The following is a 22000-nucleotide window of genomic DNA, read 5'->3' on the forward strand; positions in this document are numbered from 1 at the left end:
CTGTAAAAGTGCAGCCATCTAAAAGGGCATTTCCTGCGTGTCCCCAAAGGGTCCCATGTTGAGGCAGCACTCCGGAGAACCACCCTTCTAGGTTTGTGGACTTGTTATTTCTGCAATCATCTCTTTGGCTGCTTTGCCCCTCCCCCTTCCTCCCTTCTCCATGTTTATTCAAATGGATGCACCTTGCTCTCTGGAGACAGCATGATCGCAAACAGAATGTCGGATCAAGTAGCAGATGAGTTCTCCTTCGCTGATGGATGGTGCTCTCTCCTTGCTTACTGTTCACTGAGCTGTAAATACCAGCAGACCTTCTTGCCAGAAAAGTAGCAAACAGTCCACCTGATCTCCTCAGGAGTCAGCCATGGAACTCTTGAACCTGAGTTACCTGTTGAATTCTGAAGTAGAACCTGTCTGCTTGTTAAAAGGGTTGTTTCTGATTAGATTACATGGACGAGGCTTCATTTGGGATTGCCATGGCTCTAAAGGAATCAGACTTTCTGCTCTCTCTCCACGTGGGACTAGATTACATTTATAGTGCTCAGAGTCAGAGTACTGGCTTGTTTCTTTACCACTCGGAACTCCCCAGATTATGATTGTTCTCCTCAGTACACCACATCTGCTAAAGATAGGACGGGGTCACTCATGTTTCTCAGCTGCTCACAGCACTCTATCTCTATGAACACTGGAGATTTAATGTGAGTAGAATAAGGTCCTGTTTTTCTGACATGTGGTGAGTCCATCTGGATGCAGGGACTGGGTTAGCTGTCTCCCAGGGTGTCTTCAGGGTCTCCTGTCTAATGAAGCTAGACAGATCATTATCACAAGAGCACGTCGTGATCTGAAAGACAGTAGACAAGCTGGGAAGGGGATGATTTCAAAATGAAAAAAGACATTTTGGAAAGGGTTACCCCCACACTTGACACTAGCAAAGAATAGCTTTTGATTTTGATGGAAGGAAGCTGTGTGTGTGTGTGTGTGTGTGTGTGTGCGCGCGCGCGCGCGCGCGCGCACGTGTGTACACACATGCTACGTGAGTTTAAAAACAGTGGATAGTATGAGAAGAGCACTTTACCTTACTTATGGACTGCATCACCATAAACACGTTGACGGTACTCAAATGATCTCCATTCTAAGAATTTGTTTAAATTTGTATCACGTTCTTATTTTCTCTATCCTGTGCTTCTCGCGCATACTACACAGGACTGGTTAGAAAAGGCACCGTCCGGCAAATCAGTCATTAGCGTAGAGGGGGAAGAGAGGAAGGAGCAGTGGCCTGTTACCGGTTCAAAGAAAAGCTAGTTTCTTTTTTCGAGAAGCAGTTTAGCATGCTTCTCTAAAATTGAGAGGTGATTAAGAGCATGGACGCTGGAACCAGACTGCCTAGCATCAAATCTTAGCTCTACCACTGATTAGGTGTTAGTAACTTAAACAAGTTACTTTACTTTTTGTACCTCAGTTTCAGTGTCTTTGCCTATAAAAATGGGGCTGATAATAAAAACGCCACCTAAAGGAGTTGTTGTGGGCAAATGCCCTTATAACAGTGTTCTAGAAATCACTATACAGACGTCAGCTATAGTTTTCATTCCTTTGATTGATTAGTGGGTGTTCCCTTCCCATATGGAGTTGTCTTTTCAAGTATGTGGGCCTTGTCTTCCTTAAAAGCCAGAAGGGGAGTGCAGTGGTTCATGCTTATGGCTTCTCCCCCTTGGTGCTCTGCAGTACGAGTTATATAATAAACTGTGTTGTCATAACTGATGTGACATTTTTGATGGTGCAGCTGCTTCAACCCAAGAAGGCTGGAGTGATGTCACAAAGAGTGGGAAAGAGCACTGGACCAGGAGTTAAGTCTAGTGGCTCCTCCCGCCACCTGCCCCTCTGGGGGTACTGTTTCCCCCAGCTCCTTCCCTGTCTTAAGTGGCCCATGAAGTCAGAGCTACCTTCATGTCAGGGTCTTGAGGTCTTTGATGCAAGGTTCTAAACATAAAAGCATCATTTATAGTTCCATCCTGCGGTGGGGGGCGGGGGGAGTACGGGGTACCCATGAAAGCTCTTTGAAGGCCAAGATGATTGTAGAAAAGCGACCTTAACCACAAAGCTTTGTCAGCCAAGAAATTCGTAGTTCTGAGAGGCATTTTGAGGAAACCACCTCTAACCAAACTCTTGATGCAGATGTGGTTCTCAAACCAAAGAGGAGGATCCGAAAGTATCCTGCTGGTGAAAAACAGGATGTTTCTGGGAGGAGAGCCCCAGTGACATGTTAGAGGGAGAAGTGGTTTGTCGGTGGCTTCCAGGAGTCTTAGAAATAGAGACAGCCTGGCCCCACCAGGGGTGGCTGCAGGTGAAGGAACTTGCTTGGGTTCAGGTGCCTCAGATCCCAGGGGTCTGCCCGCAGACCAGTAAACGGGGAGGATCGGTAGAACTGTGTTTTAGTTTTGACTCATTCTCTGATTCGACTTTGGGCAGGTCGTTTAGCCCCTCGGAGCCTTGGTTTGTTCATCTCGTAATTAGAACGTGGGCTTTCACCACAGGATCTCTCAGGCCTCTTTCAGGTTCTTAGCTCTAAGATCCAGTAAATGCAGAGAGAAACCTAGAAGCCTGAAATGCAGGGGGGAATAGTGGGAGTATTTACCGCCCACAGCTTTTATCTGCTGAGCCATCTTTAGTTCTAATTTTCTTTACAGAGGAGAGGAAAAACATTGTGCTTTTCATAGCACACACAAAAAAAATAATAAAGTAAAATAAAATCCTGCAAGGCTAATAGTGCCCTGAATTCGTCCCCCTACTCGCTTAATTTCTTAACCAAGAAGGAGGAAAAAGAAGAGGGGAATAGTATGTAAGGATAGTATTCCATGGCAAGAATTTACCCTGGATTCTCTGCCCATGTCATAGCCAATTGACAGGCTTTCTGTGGAAAATTGATACTTTACAGGGACAGCTTCCCCATGTCATAAAATCAACTCTGGGTCACCCGCCTCCAGAGGCTCAGAGCACTAATGTTTATTACACATTGTAAATTAATTATGTGTTTAATATATCTGTCTCCTTTGCTAGTCTTGGTGCCCCTTCCTTACCAGGGCTTCCTAAAGCAGAGATGGTGACTTCTTTTTGCTCATAATACAGCACTGAGTGCAATGTCTGGCACACAGGAGGTGCTTCACAAATGCTTGCTAAATGAAGAAAAGAGAAAGGAATGAGGTTCACAGGGGATACAAACTCATTTCTACATAAGCCAGCATAATAACATTGAAAGCCTTTGATGCTCATAGCGTTGATCATTTTCAATCTAATCCATTATCCTCATTTGTTTTTTCACATCAACCTATGCGGAAATACAGTCATCAACTCCATCTTACAGATGAGGAAGTGAAGCTCAGAGAAGTTGGGTGGCTTGCTCGAGACCACACAGCTTCGTAAGGCCACAATTTGTTTAACTCCAAAGCCTATGTCCTTTCCATTCTAACACTACGTGGTCCTTACTAGACCACCACCAGTGTGGACAAAAGAGAGCTGGCAGACTGGGACCCAGTGCCCATCAGCAAATGGGATGTCACTAACTTTGGTTGAGGTCAGTGGCTGAGAGAATAGCAAGTGTTCGATTGGTGCCGGATTTTTGGAGGTGGAGGTGGTGGCCGTCCTCACATATGACATTAATTCTGACACCAGAGTGTTTCCTAACCCTCATCTGGACAGCCTCTGAAATAGTTTTCTGTTGCTGCCTCAGAAATGTGGGCCATTTGTGGGTGCGGCCACTGAAGACTTTGGCTTTGGTAGAAGCAGGTGATTCAGAGGAGGCTTGAGAAAGACAGGACAGTAGTATATACATCCATTCAACCACCTTCCATCCATCCATCCATCCATCCATCCATCCATCTTTTCATCCACAAGCATTTACTGAGCATTTATCAAATGCTGGACATATGCATGGTGTCATGGAAGTAGAGAGGAAGGCCTCAGTCCTTGCCCTTAAGGAATTCAGCCTAAAGGGAGTTACATGTAAAAGACGCTTATACTTCAGAGCAAGCAGCCCCACACGAGAGTTCTCCCCACAGCCCTAAGTTCTCCCCACAGGAGAATGGAGGCCACCAAATCTAGGCAGGAAGTTTGGGTAGAAAATGACACATGGGCTGAGTCCTAAAAACTAGTGGTAGTTAGCCAGGTGGAAAAGGGAATCCCAAGGGGCGCCTGGGTGTCTCAGTTGGTTAAGCGTCTGACTTCAGCTCAGGTCATGATCTCACAGTTCGTGAGTTGGAGCCTCACATCAGGCTCTCTGCTGACAGCCCAGAGCCTGAAGCCTGCTTCGGATTCTGTCTCCGTCTCTCTCTCTCCCCCTCCCTCACTCATGTTCTGTCTCTCCCAAAAATATTAATTAAAAAACAAAACAAAAGAAGGAATGCCAGGCAGAGGGACCAACGTGTAAAAAGGTGCGAAGATAGGTCACCACACGAAGCAGGCTGAGGATGTAAAATACTTGATTTGAGGAGTGTCCAGAGACAAAGGATGAAAGAGGAGACAGAGATAGATTGTGAAGGGCCTTGTCTCTTGTGCTAATAACTTTAGATTTTATTCTGAATACAATGAGATGGCACAGAAGGGCTTTTTTTTAATTGAGGTGTGATTAACAACATTATATTACTTCCAGGTGTACAATGTAATGATTTGATATTTGTGTAAATTGCAGAATGATCACCACAATAAGTCCAGTTAACATCCATCACCACACATGGTTACAGATGTTTTTCTTGTGATGAGAACTTTCAAGAACCATAGGGTTCTAAGGAAATGGGTGGCAGGATCATTTTTTGCACTTTAGGAAGATCACCTATGTGGACTAGAGAGAATCATGTCCAGAGGTTAAGAGACCATGTGGAAATTTATTTCTGTGACCCAGGTGGGAATAGAATAAGAAGAAACTCAAAGCAGTGGAATGGGAAAAGGGTATTTGGGCAGTGGAATAATTGAACTTGTTTGATTAGTTGAAAGGGGATTGGGGAGGAGCTCCATTTTAAAGGATATAGACAAGGGGGCACCCACCTAGCTCAGTTGGTAGAGCATGAGACTCTTGATCTCAGGGTTGTGAGTTTGAGCCCTATGTTGTGTGTAGAGATTGCCTTAAAAAATAAATAAATAAAGGATATAGACAAGACTGGGTCCAGGATTCCTGGTTTGGGCTACTGGTGGGATGACGGTGCCATTCCCTGAGATGGAGGAATGCTGGAGGGAGAAGGAAGGCTTGGGGAGAGAAATGAAGACTTAATTTTGTTCATGTTGGTGATTTTTGTGGATCAGCCAAGTGGAGATCCCTGGCAGGCAGGCAGATATGTGGAGCAGGGTGTAGGACACACCTGGGGAGAAGGATCAGTTTGGAATTCTGTGGTGCTGTGGGCAGTGGGAGCCATGAAAGTCGGTAACCTCACCAGGCTGAGTGAAAAGGCAGAGGATGCACCCCGTGCCACGTGCACACACCCCAGCTCCAGGATGTGACAGTCGTTTAGGAAGAGGAGCCTGCGAGGGAAACTGAGAAGGGATGAGCTGAGGGATGGAAAAGAAACCGAGGTAGAGCAGCATCATGAAAGCCAAAGAAGGAAGGGGTTAATTGAGTCAGATACTGCAGTAGTCAAGTAAGCTGAAGACGGACACATGTCCAGTGGGTCTGGAAAGTTGTTGGTGAACTTGGCAAGAGCAATTCCGGTGGAGTGGCAGGAGAAAAGCCAAATTGCAGTAGGAGTTAAGTAAGTGGTACTGAGGAAGTGGAGGCTGTGAATGGAGACTCCTGGAAAAGAAACCTGGGTTCTAGAAGGAAAGGGACAGAGGTAGGCAGGAATGCAGTGAATAGGGTTGAGCAGAGGCTTTATTGTTCATTTGGCTAGCAAGGTGGGACCTGGATCCACTGAGAAGCAGAAAAGGAAGAGCCCAGATGGAGGGAGATGTTGAAGGTATGGGAAAAAAGAAGTGGTAGAAGGAGCAGAGCCCTAAGAGGATGGGCAGAAACAGGGTGCAGAGTATGGTTGAGCGACCTGATGTTGATGTGAATGTGTGTCACCTGCCCTGAGACTGCCAGAGGGGCCGTAAGGATAGGGAGGTGGGGAGTGCATAGGGAAATTTGGAGGCGGGATGGTGGGCCCAAGATGTTGAGGGAGTTCCTGCCTTATCTTTTTTTCTCAAGTAAGGAGCATTAAAAAGTAGCTGTGCTCATTTACTGGCACACACCAAAGACTGGTAACCTTTCTTCCATTCAAACCATTCATTTATTCATTTACCCAGTATTTATCTAGAACCTGGTATGTGTTAGGCACTGTTCTAGGAGCTTGGAGATTCAGTGGTAAGCAAGTCAAGTCCCAGGGGACTCAGGAAATAACTTCATAAACAAATATTCAGGCACCGTAATTGCAGACTGAAAGATTTTCTGGAGCCACACCTTTGGTTAAGACCTTTTGCTGATCACTGAGGGATCCAATTTTGCCGTTAGAGAGTTGAGTCAGTTGAAGGAGACAAACTGGTGCGGTGAAAGCACAGAAGAGACAATGGCAGAGTTTAATTTGGACAAGGGCTTAGAATTACACATGCCTCAAGACAGCTAGGTGGAGAAATGAGAGTTCAGTGGACACCCATTGTTTTACTCTCTCCAGGCTGCTCCGGTGAGGCTGCCCATCACTGCCCCCTGCCACTTGAAGATAAGAAGTGAGTGTGTGACTCAGGCCTTGCCATTCACAAAATCCCATTCTCCTGGCCACAGTGATTGGAGGATGGGATATGACTCAATCCAAGCCAGACAGAGTCCTTCTTTGGAATTTTATAGTCAGTAGGGGAAACAAGCTCTTCATCAAAGAAGGTCTTCACTGGGTTGGAGTGATGAAAGCCTAGAGCTGCCTGTGGCCACATTTCCACGTCTCCATTACACTGCAAGGAGGAAGTTCGCTTCTCATGGGAAAGACTGAGGCTTTAAGAGACTGGGGCGTGAGGGAGGGAATGAGGAGAAGACAGAAAGAGACAGAGGAAGCCAGAAAGACATCCGATGATAATTATTATAATCTCTGAAGCTGCCTCTATGGACCTGAAAGTTATGTGAACTAATAAATCCTTTCTTTACATAAACTAATGTGAGCTGGAATTCTCTCCTCTTCACGCAGGAAGAAGAAACAGTGTGAGCTAAAGCGCAGAAGCAGTACTCCACTGTGCAGGGCACCATCAGGGAGCAGTGAGCAGTCTTACGTGACCGAAGCATTGGGGTTTTGTGGGTCTATAAGGAGAAGTGGTTAGAAAAGAAGAGTGGAGCTACATTGTGAGGGTTCCCAGACCGCCTTGCCAAGGTGTATATACTTTGAATACAGATTAGGGTGCCTTTCCCTCTGTGGTAGGGTAGTAGGGTGCCAAGTCGGCAGAGCTTGAAGAGGAAGAGTAGACAAGAGGCTTAAAAGCAGAGAGATTTTTGTAGTCTGAACTAGGAAATTGGAAGGAAGGGCCACGAGGAACGGGGTGGGGAAGAGATTCTGGAGGCGGAGTAGGTGAGACCTGCTGTCTGCTTGAGTATGGGGAAAGAGTAGATCAGAGGAGTCCTCCAAGTTTTGAATCTGGTGTTGGAGTTTAGTGATGACATCAAGTTAGGAGGCATAAGAACAAGGAGAGGGGTAATAGTAGAAGGAAGAGGGCAAGTCAGACCACAAGCACGAATTTTGGCTCCTTGAAGGATAACTTTTATGTTCCGCTCCCAGTGTTCGGTAGTCTTCTTAGGCAGTCATTCTAGCATTTGGAAGGGAGGTCAGAGCTGGAAGGAGGACTGGGCTCAGCTGCCATGCACAGTAAGGCCATGAGAGTAGATGCAGTTTCCCTGGGGTGGTATGCACATGGAGAGGAGAAGGGTCCCCTTCCCCCGCCCCCCGTTGTGGAGGTGAGCTGGGAAACCTGCCTTCTGTAAGCTCTAGACTCCTAAGAAGCTCCAACTGGGAAAAGGGGCTGGGAGTCAGAGGAGCGGAGGAGAACCCTGCTGGGCGCTCTGCAGGCAGGGACTGTGCCTTGGTTAGTTCTGTGTGGCAGCATAGTTCTGTTCTATGGTGGTTCTGTTCCCTGGCATTGCCAAGCTAGATAAGGACTGAGAAGGAGCTATCGTGTTTGGTGATGGAGGCCTTCAAAAGAGCAGTTTCGGTGGAGGGAAAGGGAGAGAAGCCAAACTCAAGAACATTTTAGGGTGGATAAGTCTGGCCTAGGAGTAAAGAAACCTGAGTGCTACCCCAACTCAGTCCCTATTTAGCTTGGTGGCCCCAGGCAAGTTCCGGAGCTTCCCTAGGCCTTAGTATCCTCACATATAATGTTAGAAAACTAGACCGGATATTCTATAAGCTCTTGCTCAAATCTTGAGGTCATAATTTAAATTTTGCTGTCCAACAAAACAGATGTTCTCGTGGCAGAGGAATTCCCTGCCTTCTCCCTTGGCCACCCCCAACTGAGATAATAAATTATAACAAAATTAAGCTTTTAGAAGTCTAGTGCTAATTGAGAAAGAAAACTGGGACATCAGCTCAGGGAATTGTGGACACCAGTGCATGTGCATCCACGTGTACTCTCCATTGAGAGTGTGGGGCCCTGTGCGGGAGGAATATGACTCCGAATGGTATCAGGGTTTACAAGACCAGAGTCCTATGTTGCTCTTCCCTGGGGAGGAGTGCTGAAGATGTTCCTGGAATGCAAAGACAAAACAACCTTGGGGGTCCCCTCTTTGTGAGCTCACATGGCTAGGAGAAAGAAGGCTTGTAGCCTGAGCTGGCTCCAAGGGGGGTGTGGGGGAGCTCCAGCCAGGGTAGGCAAAGAAGAGCTGGAGGGACCCATGCCTCAGGAGAGAAACAAGCCTGAGGGCAAGTGTAAGGGAGGTGCTGGCTCTATCTCTCAGGCACCCTGTGGCTCTGTTAGTCGGGGGGCTCTGGGTAGATGGTAGAAAGGCATCTGGTTCTGAGTCATTCCTGGTCTTCCACCTTTTTTCCCCGGTGTACAAAAAGGCCTGTCTTTTTTGAACTCTTTCCTAGAAGTGTCAGCTATGTGGACCTCACTCTTCCCTAACTTCTTTGGCGCATGTCCGTTCATTCTGTGAGTACTGGTGTTAGACCAGTCGTGTGTTGGCCCTGAGTTTCCAGAAACAGAGCTCTTAGGAAGACTGACAAGCTGCCTGCCCTCAAGGACCTTATAGTTTTGGAGAAGGGAGATAGTAAACAGGTAAATGAATGAGCAAGGTCATTTCAGACAGTGATATGTTCTAAAGGAGGAAATAAGGCTTAAAAACAAGAGAGTGGTTGGCAGAAATGAAGGATAGGGAAGCAGGTCAAAAAAGATCTGAGGAACAGGGAATAGAAGCAGAAGCCCAGAGGCAGAAATGAGCAGAAAGAAGGCTAGAGAGGCTGGACCTTAGGAAAGGAAAAGTGACACAAAATGGGATTAAAGAAGCTGGTGGGGGGCACCTGGGTGGCTCAGTCAGTTGAGCGTCCTACTTCGGCTCAGGTCATGATCCGTGAGTTCGAGCCCCACATCGGGCTCTGTGCTGACAGCTCAGAGCCTGGAGCCTGCTTCGGATTCTGTGACTCCCTCTCTTTCTGTCCCCCCCCCCCACAGTCTCTCTCTCTCTCTCTCCCTCTCTCTCTTTCTCTCTCTCTCTCTCTCTTAAAATAAACATTAAAAAAAAAAACATTTAAAAAGAAGCTGGCGGGGTGGGGTGCCATTGTTCAAGGCCTGGTGGCCATGCCAAGAGAAGCATTTAGATTTCATGCTGAATGCCATGGGCTGTTGGAATAGGGGACAACTTGACCTGACTTATGTATTAAAAGATCCCTCTGCATTCTGGAAAAAGCAAAACCATAGGGACAGAAATCATATCACTGTTTTGGGGGGATGGCAGGAAAGAGGACTACAAAGGGGCACAAGGGAACTTTCAGAGGCGATAGAAATATCTGTCTCTTAATCATACGGTGGTTGTACAACCATCTATGTTTATCAAAACTCGTCAAACTGCATCCCTAAAAAGGGTGAATTTACTTTAATTAAATTATAATTCAATAATCCTGACTTGTCAAGTGTACATTATTTAGTTTAAAAAATTTTAGTAAGCCTTAACAAAATCCCTTTGGCTGCTTTGTGGAAGATGGAGCACACAGGCCTTGCACAGTCTAAGCAGTACCCCCACTGCTGGTCCCACGATTGAGCCTATATTATGTGCCGTACCTGGTGGCTTTCTCATCAGTTTATTGATGTGTGTTCCCAGTTTTCCTGTTTTACTTAGCTTTCCTTTATAATTGGCTTGAGAACTCAATGTGGGTAGAAACCATCTGCTTCCTTTGTGTGGGCCCATGGTAGATACTGTTACATATTATTTTCCTTACATTTGAATGGCACTCGAGAGTTTACAAGCTGCTTCCACATTCATTATCACCTTTGGGCCTTACAACAGTCCTGTCAGGCTGCATAGACACCCCTGGATCCCCATCTTACAGAAACTGAGATGAAAAGAAGTCAGTGTAGCAGTATCAGAGAAGTGTGAAATTTGGCAATCTTAGCTTTGCCGTGTGTTGACTACCAGTGTGATTTGGGGAAAATTATTTAGTCTCCCTGAACCCCAGTTTCTTAATTATTAAAAAGAGAAAAAGAAGAAACACACTGCAGATATGCTGTGAGGATTGAATGAGGTAACAGAGCTGAAAGCACTGAGCACATAGTTGAAATTAACTCAGTGTGAGCTATTTATATCATTTTTACTATCAGAGAAGACAGATTTATTCAATACGACGTGGTCAGTACATGATGGAACTCAAGCCCAGTTCTTCTGATTTCAGGTGTGTGTCTCCTTCCGCCACATCACTCAGTGCATTCTTGCTGGTTGGCAATTGATTGGTCCTGGGCTAATTAATTTTTTTTTAATTTTTTAAAATGTTTTTATTTATTTTTGAGACAGAGAGAGACAGAGCATGAGCAGGGGAGGGGCAGAGAGAGAGGGAGACACAGAGTCCAAAGCAGGCTCCAGGCTCTGAGCTGTCAGCACAGAGCCCGACGCGGGGCTCGAACTCACAGACTGTGAGATCATGACTTGAGCCGAAGTCGGACACTCACCTGACTGAGCCACCCAGGCACCCCTATCCTGGTCTAATTAATTACTCTTTACCAAGCTAGATCTTTCAATGCAGTCATTGATTAATTCAACAAATACTTATTGAGCCCCCACCATGTGCTCAACACTGCATACGATATGATGGTGAGCCAAGACAGGCTGGTTCTCTGCCTTGAGAACAGAGATGCCCTTACAATTAATAAGCACCATAGCCAGGATGCTGAGGGCATTCCTTCGTCAGTTTGGGGTGTGGGAAGACTTCCTGGAGGAGGTACATAGAAAATGTCTTTTTTTAACAACGAAAAAGTCTTTTTTATTGTGACATAAATATACATGCAAAGTGTGCATTTGTTTTAAAAGGCAACCGTTCACGTAAGCTTCACTAGGTAAAAAACTAGGATGTTCCTAATAGCCAGGAAAGTTCCCTAAATACCCCTTCTTGATCCCTACTACCTTGATTTTCATAGTGTTTCTTTGCCTTCTTGTAGAGTTTACCACCTATGTATGTATCCTGTAATCATAGAGTTCAGTTTTTCCTGGTCTGGATGTAATTAGAATCATACTGTTATATATTATTAAGTCTTATATCTTTTCTTCGATATTGCTTTTGTATTATTCATCCATGTTGTACATAACTGTAGTCCATTTATTTTCATTGCTATATAATATGCTATAGCATTCTCTTCTGAATATTTATAATTTTTCTGTGTAGCATTCACAAATATTTGTGTGTATTGATGAATATGCTATATATTATTGACTTCACTACTATATAATATACATTGTTATTTGCTGGCTATGACAATACTGTAATTTATTTATCCATTCTACTGTTGATGTACCTTTGGGTTATTTTGAGTTTTGGACAATTGTGAAGGATAGTGCTATGAACACCTATGCGGATATATATCCTAAGGCACATGCATTAGGATGTGAAGTGTTCTTTGAAGTGGAATTACTGGGAATCTTCACCATTATTAGATAATGCCACATTATTTTCCAAAGTGGCTATTCCATTTGATACTTGCACTAGCAGACAGAATTCCTGTTGTTCTAAATTCTTGCCAATATTTGGTATGGTCAAACTTTAAAATTTTTGCCAACTGTATTGGTAAGCAGTAGTATTTCATTGTGCTTTTACTTTACATATTCTAGCAGCTTTTCACATATTTTTTGGACATTTGGTTTCCTCTTTTGAGAAACACCTGTGCTTTTATTACTTTTTAAATTAGGTTGTAATTTTATTAGTAATTTTTAGGCATTCTTTATATGTTCTGGATACTAGTCCTTTTCCAGTGTTATTCATTACAGATATTACCTCCCATTCTCTGGCTTGGTTTTTCGCTTTGTTAATGGTGAACTGTGATTAAAAGATGTTCTTATTTTTAATGTAGTCAGAGTTTTCGGTATTCCCCTTTTTGATTATTGTTTTTTGTGTCCTATTTGAGAAATCTTTCTTTCTTTGTCTCTAAGTGATAAAAGCTACCCTCTTTTATCCTCCTGTTCAAAAAAGCTTTGAAGCTTTTTTCTTCCATATTTAGGTTTTTAATTCACCTGTAATTCTTGTATGTGGTATAAGATAGAGGTCTTGTTTTATTTTTTTCCCTAATAGACACCTGTTTGTGCCAGCATTGCTTATCCAAAAGGCCATTTTTTCAGGCACTGTTCTGTAGAACCACCTCTATTTTAAGTCGTGTGTTTATATATGCAGAGACCTGTTTCTTGTCTCTTTAGACCATTCCACTGGACTCTATTCCTATGTCAGTGCCATGCTGTCTTGATTACTACAACTTTGTAACATGTCTTGATGTTTAGCAAATCCCGTCTCTTCTCATGGTCATCTTCATCAATGTTTGGCTGTTCTCAGCCCTGTGTGTTTGCATGTAAATATTAGACTCGGTTTATGATACTAATCTGTTCGGGTAGAATTGACATCTTTAGATTTGACATCTTTAAATCTTAAGTTTTGCTGATCCATGAACATGTTATATTTCACCATTTATTTAGGTTGTCATAATTTCTCTCAGAAATACTTACATTGCCCATAGAGATCTCATATACTTTTTGTTAGATTTATAGCTAGATACTTGATATTTACAGTGGTCTTATAACTGCCTTTTTTGAATTGCAGTTTGTATTTGTTGCTGGTCTAGAGAAATACAACAGATTGCATATTGATTTTGTATTCATCAACCTTACTTAATTTTTATATAAATCCTAATGGTTAATCTGTAGATTATGAGGCCCAGAGAAAGGAGTAACCTGTCTAGGTTCCCATGGCCTTGCTAGTAACAGAGCAAGAATGAGTGTGGTCCCATTTTTCCCATTTCTGCTTCCCAGTGACTGTTCAGGAAGGGTTGGGGTAGAAGGACACAGCTGGGGAGAAGGAAATCACATTTACCAAACACCTGTTATTTACAGTGCTTACTACATATGTGAGCTTAACTTACTGGAGGCTGATTTTTGGTTATCCCCATTTTATAGATGAAGGAAGTGAGATTCAGAGAGGCTATTCGAAATATTTGTTCAGGGTCACACCTTGATTTATCACTGAGAGGACATTCCAAAGTTGGAGGTTTCTCTTTCATGCATGTACCAGTTTGCACACCTTCTGTATACGATTTTAGATACCCACAGAAGTCTTTGGGCCTCCTCCCCTCAACCAGGCTGTCTCCCGGGCCTCCGCCCCGTGCAGATCTGCCTCTAACAAAGCTGTGCTATCATCTTCATACTCACACAGGCCTGCTTATTGTCAGCTCCTAGGTTGAGTTCCTACCCAAAGTCCTGAGATCACTTTCATCCTGCCCTCTCCAACCCCCCCAACATGGTTCCCTCCCAACTGAGAAAATTAGTTCACAAGTTGTTGGGTTCTAGGAACCAAATTAGGAGTTGGCCTGGGCATCTTGTTTTGGTCCTGACTTGAAAATATGGTTGCAGTTTTATGACTCTGCTTTGTTATACAGTGGACTACAGAGAATTTATGGTTGCAGTCCTTCCTGGCTCCCCTTCCCCCAGTCTGACTGATTGGTGGGAGCTGCCTGCACGCAAAGAGGAGGTTTGCTGTTACTGGCTGTGCAAAGGAATTGTGAAATGCTGTTTGTGAACACAGCCCAGCAGTGCTCTATTCAGTGTGACAGCTTCCTACTTGGGAACACACAGCCCTTCACAGGGTGACTGTAAATTATGCAACTCCGGAGCTAAACAATGAGGACTAATGGGGAAAAGGAAGGGACAGACTGGATTTCAGCCTGGATCTGCAGTGGTAGAGTGCAAGCTTAGGCTACTTGGCGATCCATGGGAGGAAGGTCTTTAGCAATTGAGAAAAGCCAGGAAGTCCTGTCACAGTGCTACTTGTGAGAGTGGGTTTTACTTTTTTAAAAATGTAAATGTTCTTTTCAAACTCTGTTTATCAATTCAGGGAGTGTTTTAGAAACTAGGAGAGACATTTACAAAAGAAAGTAGTCATATGTTGTTACCCAAAGTAATTGAATGCTGTACACAGTATTTAACCCTTGTCCTCATGGCCCCAAATCATCATTTTTTCCTTACTGCTTTGTGCTAAAAGTCAGCAGTGCCCCTCAGGGCAATTGATGTACAGACCATTTCCCACCCCCTGGCCCCCCTGCCCTGCCCCCATGGTCTTAGAATGCAATTAACTCCACTTTGATATGCTTTATATAATTTTCCTGTCTCTTCACTTGCTGTCATCTGTCATGCCTTGATGCTTTCTGTGTTCCTACCTCAAGCCTTATTTCCCTTCTCTTGTTCTACTCTGAATCTGTAATGGCCCGGAAAACTACGTGACTGGGTCTGTCACAAGAGTGTGTAGGGCAAGAATAAATAAGGTATAAGTGAGGACCCCTTCTACAAGTAGAGTGCTTGTGCTTTAGTGCCCAGACCTCTCTGCACTCCTGCCTCTTAACGGCATGGCATTAAGTATGTAAAACTGAGTTGGCAACCATGAAATGCTCTACAAATGTACATGATGGTGAAAGGGTTGCTGTTGTTGTGCAGCCTGGTGCTCAGAGTTCTTCATTGTCCTTCATGATTCCTGGCAGGGTTCTGATTCACAGAAATTGTTGGACAAGTAGCTTCCAGATAAGAGTGATGCACTGTCATTTGCTACAAAAGTTGTTGGGCTGGCCTTAGCAGCCAGGAGGCTGGTATGAAGAACCTCTGTAGTGAAAGGGTTCTGCTGGGCCCTTTCTGTAAAATGACGCAGGCACACATGGGTGCCACAGGGGTCAGCTGTGTGATCGACAGGGCCATCCCTGGGAACCCTCCGCAGTGGTGGGCATCACGGACATCCGCTCACCTGCATGAGAACTCTAGGTCACTTGGCAAATCCAGGCCAGACCCAGTCGCTACTTTCAGGAGACCAGCACCGAGGGAGAGGGTGGGCCGCTCCTTCCTGCTGGTCTCCTAGCAGAGGAGGTCATCACTGGCCCTGGCTCTGCCACCTGCTCTGCCACAGCACAGTTCCCAGACCATGAGCCCTGAGGCTTGAACAAGGACAGGAGGCCGTCCTACAGTCGACCTCATTCAGGGCTGTTGACCCAGGTGTGGCCTCGGCCTTAAACACACCAGGCAAGCAAACATGGTGTTGAGGTACAGATTCCCCGGGAACCAGAACCAGGGGGCAGGTCTCCTCACGTACAGCCAGAAAGTTTAGTGGTATACAAGTGAACACGTGTGTTATCCTATTTATTTTAACGTGTTTTAGGACGAAAGGTCCGTAACACATCAATACCGTGGTGTTATAAATAATTGTGGTTTAGGATGCAGTTAAAGTAGTGGGACATTTTTTTTCAAAGGCATAAAAGCCATGAAGGTGGCCAAAAAAATGTTTGGGTAGTGCTATCCTCAGACCTTCTGACAGTATGGGAGTGCTGATTCTGAGCAGGCCTCGCCCTCTAAGGGGCAAAAGAGTGCCTTGAGAAGGCTCCGCCTCTGTCATCTTGGGTAGGTGGTAGCAGTGTCTCTTTCCCAGCCCCGGGCCCATGAGCTGCCCCACTCAGTCATCTTCTTCCCCCCACGTGCCCGGCAGGCATGTCTGGGCCTGGCCTGGGGCCCCTCACTACCATCTCTTGCTGAGCCTTTCTCTGGGTGTTGCGCATAGCCTCTCCTCATGTGTCTTCCAGAAATTCTGTTTTTGTCCTTCACCATCCTGCTCAACCACTCCATGGTTTCCTCTCACCCTCTGCATAGGATCTACAACTGTCCTTAGCTTTGAGAACTTACCCCAGTCCAGCTTCCCACACTGATCCTGAGCTGTCTCTCATTCTGTATAGAATGCTTGTCTCTGGGATCCACCCATGCCCATGCCTCCATGTTGCCTCTGTGCTGGATGCCGAGGCAGGCTTCCTGTCCTCTTCGTGTGCAGGCCTGGCCTCTGAGGGCCAGCTCAGTTCTCATCCGCTCTGGGGGGGGGGGGGGCGCTCCATTCTCTAAATCACTTTGTATGTGGTGCCTGCACCACAGCATTAGAGTTTTTAAACATGCTGTCATGGTCCCTAACAGATTGCCCTTCTGTTTATCTGGTCACAGACACACGAGCGCACACACTTGCACAGGTACCAGAACAGACTTGCTCACCGCGGGCCTGGCAGAGAGCTCTGCCCGTGAGCCGTTTGGAGAGAAACAGTTTGAGCTTAGTGGGGAAGTGTTCCAGCTCTTGTGCTAGCTCTGCCTGGTCTGAATCCTCGCCGTGCCACCTGTTAACTTTGTGACCCTGGGCAAGTAGGTTTGAGGATGATGGGAAACAGAGTAAAAAGAATTTAGCTCCGTACTAAACACCAAATACACATACACTTGGTATGTGTAAGACTTGCTTCTTCATCTGGGCTCTAAACCTCCTGTGGAAGGAATCCCGATTCATAATCATTTCCACCCCATAAGCCAGATAGGTCTGAGGTGCATAAAGGAATATTCAGGGTAAATTTACATAGTAAGTCAGGTAGCCCATTTACACTGCTCTGAGTTTTCTTGTAAACTGTTGGGCATAGAAGTTTTTGCAATGCTTACGTGAAACTTCAGTATGCATACGTGGTATGTATTACCTGTATATTTGGGTCCCCAGTGGATTAAGAACTGCTGAGCCTGGGGCACCTGGGTGGCTTGGTCGGTTAAGCATCTGACTCTTGATTTCAGCTCAGGTCATGGTCTCCTGGTTTGTGAAATCAAGCACTGCATCTGACCCTGTGCTGACAGTGTGGAGCCTGCTCAGGATTCTCTCTCCCTCTCTCTGCCCATCCCCTGCTCGCACACACTCTCGCTCTCTCAAAATAAATAAGTAAACTTGAAAAACTAAAAAAAAGAATTGCTGAGCCTACCACATCACAGGCTGGATGGAAAAACTATAGTAAGTGCTCCTCACTGGGCACTTACTATATGCAGGAGGAGGAAAGGGCTCTGCTGCCTGTCCAACTGTGGAGGCGACTTCCATCTCTGACTACATTCCCTGCCTGTCTCCCTTCCCCACAGCCTAGGCCTGTGCCTCTGCTCCCTTGCCCTACACACCTTCACTTTGCAACTCATTCCAGCAGGCGTTAGGGCCAGATTTAAGCAGTAGAGGAGTTTGTGGCAGGGCTACGATGCTAAGCCTTCCTACTGCTAAGGGCAAAAACCTAAAAGAAGTAATATCTCGATCTAGGCAGTGCTTATGTAGGCTGTACATTTAATCTAATCAAATCTGAGGACCTGTACACCTAAGATTTTTGTGTCTTGCTATATGTCTTGTTCTATATATATTAATCCACGTACCATTTCTCAAGCCTTTAAAAGGCGGTGATAGTATTTTTTGTTAAAAAAGGGCCTGGGAAATTACGCAATGCCCCTCTGAATCTACCAGCCTTGGGAAAGTCTGATTCTGTGGGGAGCAGATGGGGGTACTCAAAAGAGGAGGACATGCCCACACCCTAGTTTTTCCCCACTCAACTACTAGCATCAGCCTTCTGTGAACTTCCTTCCTCCCCCACATTTGTACCTGCAAGTGGAGGACTGGGAAAGGATGCCCCAGCACCCACTTTGGAGGCCCCGAACTGCCAAGCACCCAAGTTCGTGGTCACAGCCCTCTCTTTGGCACAAACCTGCTTGCCACTGTGAAGCACAGGAATTCATGTCCTTTCTCTGCCATTTGCTGGGCTGGGAATTAGCAAGTCCTTACCCTCTCTGAGCTTCTGGGGTTTTTTACCCCCTGTAAATTGGCGATAAGACCTGTGTTAGTCTTAACAGGAGTAGCAAATGAGATCGTGGATGTGAAAGTCTCATAGGACCATAAAACATAAACGTCAATAAAGTACACCCCCAAGGTCAGCTTAATTCCACTAGTGTTTGAGGGCCCAGGTTTTGAAGAGCAGTAATGTCCAGTGGTTCAGTGTGCAGGCTCTAGAGGCAGCCTGCCTTGGGTTCATTGGCCCTGGCCCTGCCACTTACTAGCTGTACGACCTTGATAACCTGCTTACTGTCCTGGTGCCTCAGTTTCCTCAGTTGTAAACTGGGGATAATGACAGCACTTGCCCTACAGGGTCGTACTAAGGATTAGAGGAGTTAATCCAGGTAAAGAACTTTGCTCAGGGCTCAGTTATGTAGCTAATACTACCATGAGCAAGGCTGGCTGCTGGGCCTTGAGAGGACATCTTTATTGAGCAGAGACTGGGGGCAGAAAAAAAAAGTCTCGTTTGAATATAACTGCTTTGTGCACCAGCTATATTTTCCATGACTTGGGTCTTGGGACAGATTATTTGCTGTATTTGGTAAGTTTTTCCATCCTGAAACCTTTAATCTTTTGAGTTTGCTTAATAAATAAAGGCCCCCTGTGACATGTCCTTGCCTTCAGAGTTCTGCTGCAGCATCGCTTGTGAGCTCTCTGATTTCCAATTCAGCGAAAAAGTGACAGACTGGGTCTTCTGGCTCAATTCAAGGTGATTGCTGCATAGTCATTTTTAACAGGACACCAGATTTAGCTAAATGCTTGCAGCAAGGTAGTGCGCATATTCAATTCAGAATGCTGGTTATATGGGCTGAGCCTCTACATCTTTCTGTTATGAGCCTGGATTCTAAAAAGTCCCATACCGCTGACGTAGTGGCTTCTGTGCTGCCTACGGGGAGTGGGGGGGGGGGGCGGGGCGGGGGCCCCCTTCCTTTAGGGGGGGGGGTTGACTCTTTCTTTACCCATCTTTTTGTTTTTTAAAAAAATTTTTAATGTTTATTTCTGAGAGACAGAGAGCGTGAGTGGCAGAGGGGCAGAGAGAGAGGGAGACACAGAATCTGAAGCAGGCTCCAGGCTCTGAGCTGCCAGCACAGAGCCCAGTGCGGGGCTCAAACTCACAAACCGCAAGTTCATGACCTGAGCTGAAGCCCAGTGCTTAACCGACCAAGCCACCCGGGTGCCCCTTCATCCGTCTTTTTAAATGAGTATGTATGAAGAAGCCCTTGGCTGGAAACTGTAGGGAACTCAGAGAAGTAGGAGGGCCACATTTGTTGAAAGTCTGCCAGGTTCCAGGTGTTCTACATGCATTAAGATTATTTGGTCATCAGACATTATACCGTGAGTTACTTATTATGACTTTCTTCTTACAGATGAGAAAAACTAAAGCAAGTCTGTTGTCCAAGTTCACCCTCCTGGGGTGTGGCCTGGATGTCATCCCAAGAGTTTTCTGGGACCCTGTATTGCATTATTCCAGGGTTACCATTCACATTGTGTTATGTATGAATGCTACATCCAGGATCTTTTTTTCTGATTAGCTTCAAATCAAGTAGGAGAGAGAGAACACAGAGGTAAATAAACAGTAACACAGGGTAAAGTCTGGTAAGGGGCAGAGAATGTGCTGTGTATGTTCCTAGGAGGGAAGAGGCACTTACTCAGATGGAGGCAAGGAGGTGCCAAGTAGCTCATAATTTGAAGTCAGTTCTGTTGCGTTTCGCATTGTGATCCAAATGTCCGATGCATGTTTCTGATATTCTAGGAAATGTCAAGAACGGCTATTAAGCTGTGACTAGCCATAAGTGGTTAGGACATCCTCTCAAATGTCTGACTGTGGCTTCCCTCTTCTTTTCCTCCTTGCCCTTTTCGGAAGATAGAAAACGTTCCATCGCATTAAGTAGGGCTGTTCCCTCCCCAGGCTGGATGCTCAACTGGTTCACACAGTCCTGAGTCAGGAGGTGATTCATATCTGGGCCTCAGATGCCTTTCCTGGTAGGTAGGGATGGACCGTCACCCAGCCTTTCGGTTCTTGCAGGGGTGTGAGTTGTAGGGAGGTACCAGTGTCAGTGGAGAAAACCAGATGAGAGCATTAATGTTCTGCTGCAGTAAGTTTGGCAAGAAAGATTTCCAGCATAAAATTCTCATGTAAAATGTGAGATGGTGAGACCTGATGGTGAACTTGGGGCCCAGCCACACCGCCCACCATGCTGACTGACTCCACGGGCCACTTGAGAGTGGCATTTGCTCTGCTCCCATGGGAGCTCAGCTGAGACTTGCTGACGCCCTGCTGCCCGATTCCCTAGGACAGGCTCCAGGTTCTGCACATTCTGGTCCTGCCTGCCTCTCCAGCCTCTTCCTTGCCAGCCACATTGCCTCCTTGTATGCTGATCTTCCTTCCATTTCTGACACAGACTCTGTGTGGTCTCTCATGCATCTCCAGGCCTTTGTCCACATTGTGCCCTATTCCTGGAGCCCTTTTTACCCTACTCTGCCTGCCCAAATCGTACTCAACACCCAGGCGTCAGCACAGATAGGACTTCACAGAAGCCTTCTCTGAACCCATAGGCCACTGGTATTCCCTCGCACATTGAACAGATCTACCCACTGCTCCTTCTATTATCTTTTCATTATGGGTATACGCCTACGCCTTTTTTTTTTAAAATATGAAAGACACCACTTTGAGGGAATGTGCTCAGTTGGAGCCATTCCTTGCCTCCACCCCTAAGCTACACCTCTGAGTTGACCCATTCCAGAGAGAGGCCCCTGCATCCGAGGGACACATTTTTTTTTTTTTTTGGAAATGTATTTATGTTTTTATTCAGGAACAATCAAAATGTTTTTGAAGTACGATTTTGGTCCATATCATATAATATAAGCAGTTTCACCCTGCTCCCCCCACCACCCCTTATCCAAAATCCATGGATGGAATATCTAGGAAATGCACAATTTACATCTTAGAAATAGCAGCATCCCCACAGGGGACCTCGTGAGACCTGGAGACTTAGCCTAAAGAAGGCAGCCTACTCTTCCACCTATAACAGCCATGGTTCAAAGGCAAGTTACATCTTTCTCTTAAGATGTCAAGGACGTTAAATGTCCTAAGGTCAAGGACTCAGTTGCTTGTGGAGATGTTGATGCACTCAGGGAGCATACTGGTACCTGATTACCATTATTTTTCCATTCCAGTGGGTCTTGGGTTGAAACTAGCACTTTGGGTTAAGGTCTGCTGTGATCAACCCTCCCCTCTCTTGCAAGCCCCAGTTTAGGGAGGAAGTCCCTGCATGGTTGAGAAGTCAGCCAGGCTTGGAAAGCTAAGGTGTCCCATAGCATCTTTGCTCTTGCTTATACCCTCTCACAAAAGAAGGCTTCCCAGGAATCCCCTTAGTTGCTCAGGTCATCATGATTGTAATTGCCTTCCAGAAAGCCAGAGGTCTTGAAAGGCTTCTCTTTGGTAGCAAATAATAGGAGCTCTTTCCTTCTCCCACCCTATGTCCCATCCCCCAGATAAAGATACTAATACACAAGGAGGAAATTTAACTTTTTCTAGGCCACACAGCAAACCAGCAGTCAAGACTTGAACCCATATCTCTTGACCCTTGATGCAGGCCTTTGTCCATTGCCATGTTCTGCTTTTTCTGCAATCTGTCATGACTTCCTCTGTTCTCTGGAAGAGTCCTGAAACTCTCAACCTACAAAATAGCCCCTGAGAGAGAAGC

Source organism: Panthera uncia (assembly GCF_023721935.1).
Source record: "Panthera uncia isolate 11264 chromosome E2 unlocalized genomic scaffold, Puncia_PCG_1.0 HiC_scaffold_19, whole genome shotgun sequence".
Lineage (NCBI taxonomy): Eukaryota > Metazoa > Chordata > Mammalia > Carnivora > Felidae > Panthera > Panthera uncia.